The sequence below is a fragment of the Etheostoma spectabile genome, chromosome 5, assembly GCF_008692095.1.
Source record: "Etheostoma spectabile isolate EspeVRDwgs_2016 chromosome 5, UIUC_Espe_1.0, whole genome shotgun sequence".
NCBI classification, from domain to species: Eukaryota; Metazoa; Chordata; class Actinopteri; order Perciformes; family Percidae; genus Etheostoma; species Etheostoma spectabile.
In genome coordinates this window covers 37,723,000-37,729,637 of record NC_045737.1, presented here as the reverse complement: position 1 = coordinate 37,729,637, position 6,638 = coordinate 37,723,000, and the positions used below count along the sequence as shown (strand labels likewise).

The 6,638-nt window shown below is 43.8% G+C and overlaps 1 long non-coding RNA gene across 1 annotated transcript in view; it reads right to left on the bottom strand.

Annotated features, from left to right (window-relative positions):
- Nucleotides 1–3,043: 3,043 nt before the first annotated feature.
- LOC116689765 (uncharacterized) overlaps nucleotides 3,044–6,638 on the bottom strand; it is a 23,036-nt gene continuing 19,441 nt past the window's right edge. The window contains exon 3 of the long non-coding RNA XR_004332090.1: nucleotides 3,044–3,054. This is a non-coding gene — a long non-coding RNA (uncharacterized LOC116689765). The remainder of the gene's footprint in view (nucleotides 3,055–6,638) is intronic.

Here is a 6,638-nt window from a genome sequence, read left to right as displayed (position 1 = left end):
CAAGGATAGGTGGAGGGACGTCCAGTAGGAGGAGGCTTAGGAAGACCCAGGACTAGGTGGAGGGACTCAGGCTGGGGAGGCTTAGGAGACCAGGACTAGGTGAGGGGATTCAAGTGGGAGGAGGCTCCAGGAGACCCAGGACTAGGTGGAGGGCAGTCCAGCTGGGAGGAGGCTAGGAAGACCCAGGATCGGTGGAGGGACTTCCAGCTGGGAGGAGGCTTAGGAAGACCAGGACTAGGTGGAGGACGTCAGCTGGGAGGAGGTAGGAGACCAGGACTAGGTGGAGGGGCTTCCAGCGGGAGGAGGCTTAGGAAGACCCAGGACTAGGTGGAGGGACTCCAGCGGGAAGAGCTTGGAAGACCAGGACTAGGTGGAGGACGTCCAGTGGGAGGAGGCCTCCGGAAACTAGGTGGAGGGACTTCCAGCTGGGAAGAGGCTTAGGAAGACCCAGGACTAGGTGGACTGACGTCCAGCTGGGAGGAGGCTTAGGAAGACCCAGGACTAGGTGGACTGACGTCCAGCTGGGAGCTTACCCTAACCACCTCCTATTAGAGATGTTGTCCTCTTGTCCCTCATGGTACTTGCCTCGTATTTAATTAATAAAACGTTAACTCCTTTGAACTGTAGGTGGCGACAAACACCAGCTTTACCTGGGAGCTGATGCACCTGTGCAAAATTAAACACAACTGAAAATGCAAGGATCAGACCTTCACAATAAAAGCACAAATAACTAACAGGCCTACAAAAAAGATACAGTAAAAAAACTAATATATCCATCTATCTATCTATCTATCTATCTATCTATCTATCTATCTATCTATCTAATCCATCCATTATCATCTATCTATTATCTATTATTCTATCGATCTATATATCTATCTATCATCCTACTATCAATATCTATCTTGTCTATTCATATGTCTGATGGTCTAATGGCGATTACCATATAGTGGCTAGATAAAAATTTTACACCCCCTGTCTAAGTTGTATTAAAAATAGAGGCAATAACAAAAATCTTTAGAGGATAACATTGATCTTAATGCCTAACTTCCAATAAGAATTTAGGCAAAAAGATCCAACCTTTTAAGGACATTAAACTTTCTTGTGATAAATAATGTTTCATAAATAAATAAATGTTCTATTCCTTAATAAGGAGCATGACACCCAGTTTCAAAACGGGTGGAGAGGTACCCCCCTATGTTATAAAATACGAGGGGGTAAGTATACACCCCTACTGTTAAGACTATAGGGGCATATAGTATACACCCCCTATGTTAAAATACAGGGGTGAGTACCCATATAAATCGAGGGTAAAGTATACACACCCCTATGTTAAAATAAGGGCGGCATAAGGTATACACACCCCCATGTTAAATACAGGGGGATCAGTAATACCCCCTTATGTGTAAAAATACAGGGCGGCATAAGTATACCCCCCTATCGTTATACAATACAGGGGCCTCTATTTCCGGGATAGAAGGTAAACGAGTATAACCTGTGCTGAGCAACCATCTTTAAAATTCTGTTGAAATATAGGAAAAGACATGATTTTAAACATCTTGGCAGTGCAATGAATAAATCAATTATACAAAAGATTAAGAGGGATTAATACGGGAAGATAAAAGTTGCAAAACTGGGTTTAGAGTTATATAGTAGGAAAGACAACCTGAGTAAGCAATAATGTGAGGCTCAGTCTCGGGACGTGTCAAGAATATTGTGGATATAAGGACTAAAGCAAGGAAGAAGATATCTTTAGAAGGGTTTTATGGCAGGACATGCACGGCCAGGAGGATTAACAAGTTTTTATTCCAGGTTTGATGTTCCACGACTTATTAGTAAAGAAAGCGGCGAAAGATAAATAGGGCCCGTATTTCGGTACTATATTAACTCAGTCTTTTTACTCCTTTTATTCTCTGACGCAATGTTTGGTGAAACACTTTTAACAATAGCAAGTCTTGTACTAGCGCTGGCCCGACAACAATTAGCGAGCCGCAGCAGGACAAACTGTGCTGATCCATAGGCTTCATCTCTTATCATATTTTTACCCTGTCCTTGATGTGCAACAAAGAGTCCCAAACTTGGGGGAAACAATCTACATGAGTTCCCATCCGCTGGGAAGAGGAAAAGTAACCACCCAAATAACAAGCGTACCTACAAGTAGACCTGTGGGCTCTAACCTCGATTAGTTTAGAAGTCCCTTGGAAAAACTGAGAAAGAAAGAACTGCGGGGAGGTTTAGATTGAACACCTCCTCGACCCCCTGCCCCCCAAGTTGCATACAGAAGCCAAAAGGCGGGGTGCAGGATGCTCCGTAAATCTGCTCAAACCTCATATACAAGCATTTAGAGGGTACAAAACCATGTCAGACTGGCTGTTTGGTGGATTTCTTCGTCGCTTATCACCATCCAGGCCCCTGTTATTGGTGCAGAAAAAGCTCATTAGAACATTTTGGGTTGGACTGCAATCTTGGGGCGATGGATTTTGGACTTTCTCACGTAACCAGGACACAGAGAGTGAGAGGTAAATGGACATCTTTCTCTGGAAATCTGGACAATCACCGGCTCCCCTCAAGGGCGGTTTCTCTCTCCTCTTTTATATTATAGTGCACTAATGACGCCCGCAGGAAACTGACCCAATAAACTATATCGTTGAAGTTAGTGATGATACAGTCATAGCAGTTTAATGGACACCACCTGAAACATTACACGCCTGTCGGCGACTATTTTTTTAAACTGGTTGCAAAGAAGCCTTTTTGATTTAACTGTTACAAAGACAAGGACTGTGCATTTTGATTTAGACGTCACATCCAAATCCTGGAAAAGACGGATTTATGAGAGTCGGAAGAAGTTAAATGGAATATGTGTTGAATATCATACAAAGTATCTGAGGAGATCATGATTGATTTAAACGTGACCCTTTGAACTGTAAACACAGAACATGACTGAGTAAGAAAAAAGTCTAGCAGCGTTCTTCTGTTGAGAGGCAAAGCAGGCTCAGTTTCTAAGGGACAAGATCAGTTGATGACTCTGTTTATATATAACTTTCATTGAGTCTGCTTACTTTTCATGTATTTGCTGTTATGCCTCCCTAGTTAGTTAAAAATGAAAAAAAAAATAGCAACGGAATTTAAAGTTAGCAGCCCAAATCATTCTAGGAATTCAAAGCTAGATGATGAACCTAACTCGATCTGATACTGAGAATGTGCTTTCTTAAAAGGCACAGAATCCATCAGTCGCCAGAAGTTTCTCACCCCCTCTAAACTGCTTGAAGTTATTGCTGCCCTCCGGTTCCCGGTTCAGTACAGCCACCAGCCAAAACTAAATGGTAACAAAACTCCTCCTCGTTCCCTCTGCATTCTTCATGCTTAACTGGGATAGACGAGTCCGGAAAGTCGGCACATAAGGTACACTGGGATTTAAACTTTTTAATGTATGATGGCATTTTTTATTTTCTCTATTTGGTCTGATACTGTTTTTAATTGAGGATTGTCGTCTATGTTGGACTGTACCGTTGTGGTCAATTCTTGCTACTGCGAGCAAATGAATCCCTGGGGCAACCAGGTTTTGTTGATGTGATAAGTTACCCCTGTAAAATACAGGTTGATAAGTTTACCCCTTGGTTAATAAGGTCTAAGGTAATATGATACGGATAAGTATACACCCTAGGGAAATAAGCAGTAAGTCCCACCCCCTATGTTAAAAATACAGGGGAGTTCCCTAGTATAAAGAGGTAGTACACCCCCCATTTAATGTAGTTAAACTACAGGGGCGAAGTTACACCCCCCTGTATTAAAAATACAGGGCATAAGTATGAACCCCCTATGTTAAAAATACAGGGGGCATAAGTATAACCACCCTATGTTTAAAAATACAGGGGTAAATAAGTAACACCCCCCTATGTTAAAATAGGCAGGTTGGCTCATAAGTTCACCCTATGTTAAAATCAGGGTCGTAAGATATCACCCCCCATGTTTTAAATACGGGAAAACCATTAACAGGGGCATAGTATCACCCCCTATGTTAATTAACAGGGGCATAAGTATACACCCCCCTATGTTAAAATACAGGGGGAGTAGTAGTATACACCACCCTATGTTAAAATAACAGGGTCGTAGTAAGTCACACCCCCCTGTACAACTAAGGGGCTATTCACCCAGTACCTCAGGGGATGCCCACCAACCCCTATGGTACATCACCGGCATATAGCATTCCCCCCCTATGGTCCCTATAATACCGAGGGGGCCGAGTAAGTTACACCAGCCTATGTTAGAATCCAGGGGATAATGGTTCCACCCCTATGTAAAGGGGAGTATAACGTCCTAGGTCTGTAAATAGGGGCAATAGACCCCCCCCAATGTAAAGACGGAGAAGGGAACCCGAGGTAAAAAGGGAAAGGAGTACACCCCCATTGTAAAAACAGGGGCAGAAGTAACACCCGCCCTAGGTGAACATACAGGGGCAGTAAGTATACACCCCCAGGGCGTAACAAACAGGGGGAGTAAGGAGTACACCCCCCCTAGTGTATAAATACCGGGGAGTAAGGAACACCCCCTATGTGCTAAATAGACAGAGGGCAGCATAAGTAGACACACCCTTGTTACAAACAGGGAGATAGGACACCCCCGCGTTATGAAAATACAGGGGCATAGAGATCACCCCCCCATGTTAAAACAAGGGGCATAAGTGATACACCCCCTGGTGTTAAAATACAGGGGATAGAGTATACCCCCCAATATGTAAAATACAGGGATAGATCCACCCCCTATGTTTAAAATACAGGGGCATAAGTATACAACCCCCCTATGGTTAAAATACAGGGGGCATAGTATACCCCCCTATGTGACATAAAGGGGGCATAAGTATACAACCCCCTGTGTTAAAATACAGGGGAATAAGTATACAGCCACTGGTTAAAACTACAAGGGTAGAAGTATAAACCCCTATGTTAAAAATACGGGGGCATAAGATATACACCCCTATGTTAAATACGGGGGGCATAAAGTATACACCCTATGTTTAAAATACAGGGGCAGAAGTATACACCCCCTATGTTAAAATACAAAGGTATAGTTAACCCCCTATGTTACATACAGGGCATAAGTATACACCCCCTAGTTTAAAATACAGGGGAATAAGGTATACACACCTATGTTAAAGGACCAGGGGGCATAAGTATACACCCCCATGTAAAATACAGGGGGCATATAAGTATACTCCCCTATGTTAAAATACAGGGGGCAGAGTATACACCCCCTATGTTAACAATTACAGGGCATACGTATCACCCCCTATGTTCAAAATACAGGGGCATAAGTATACACCCCCCTATGTAAAATACAGGGGAATAAGTATCAGTATATAGTAGATCAATTTTCAAAAGATGTTTTTTTTCTCTTATCAACTTTATTGTGGGTGTGTAACTTTTTCAAGCACCGTATCACATTCAGTTATTTCTTTCATGACCCCCTTTTTGTGCTGTTTACTCTAAAAATCTTTATTTTTAGCAGAAAAGGGAGATTTGCGTAAGAAACTTACGCTGTCTCAGGTTTTCCGGGGACGTTTCCCGGGTGTCTCCCGGGTTGAGCAGGTGGTGATCATCCGCGCGTACGGCGCCGTCGTGGAGTGGGGTGCGGTCCAGAGTTCTGTGGGAGAGAAAAACGGAACTTAGCTGACAGAAACCTTCGCGTTGTTGCGTCAGATGGTCGCGTTTTCGCACGTGTTCTAAGAAGCGGTTCGGTTATAATTTTCTCGTCGCGGGCAGTGTTGCGGAGGAAGCCGAGTTAGTGCTGTTAGGCGGACACTTTGAAAAGACCTGCCCCGGAAACATGCTGCCGTCCCCGGTCCTGCTCCTCATGCCCGCGGGCTGCTGCTGCCCTGAGGTAAGTGGAAGACGTACTAAATAATACTACATTAATACAAAATAAAAGCACTAATACCACACTGTAAAAACCAACCGGTTAACGTTAAATCCCTGCCTTGACAATGTCTTCAAGTTAAAATATTCAAGTTAAGCAAATCCTCACATTTATCGACTTCCGTCCCCTTTACTTCCGTCCATGTGGTCCGCCTTGAACACCAATACTGTTTCGTTAAAGTTCCCGCCCTTACCCTGTTACTTCAGTTACGTCGGGGTCTCTGTGTCGCCTCAGGCACTGTCCAAAAACCAACAATCCCCGTCCACTTTTACAGGACACTTATAACGGTATACAAGTACTCCACTGCAGAAAACCTCCTGGGCACCCCGCCCAACTGTCTCCCACCACGTGTTTAAGTGGTTCCTGAGTGGTAGGCTCCATCTGATTCAGATCTTTAGGTTTACTGTCCCAGAGGGTGCCGAAGCACTCGGAAATATTCACCATTAAAAAACAAAGTACGTAATTTAAAATGTCTGTCTTTTTTACCCAAGTCTCATTTCATAACCGATTGTTACATGATCCTACCCGCGCAACACATCCACCCCACAACACGAGCGGCGTGAGTTTTGAACAAGTTAGTTCATAGTCCCCTGTGCCACTTACCCAGGTAAACTAATCCGTATGCTTTCTACAATACAGCACATCCCACCTAAACCTAACCACACCCACCAACAACACTAGCACCCCTACCGAGCCCCCCTGACTTCATCATTACGAACACAATC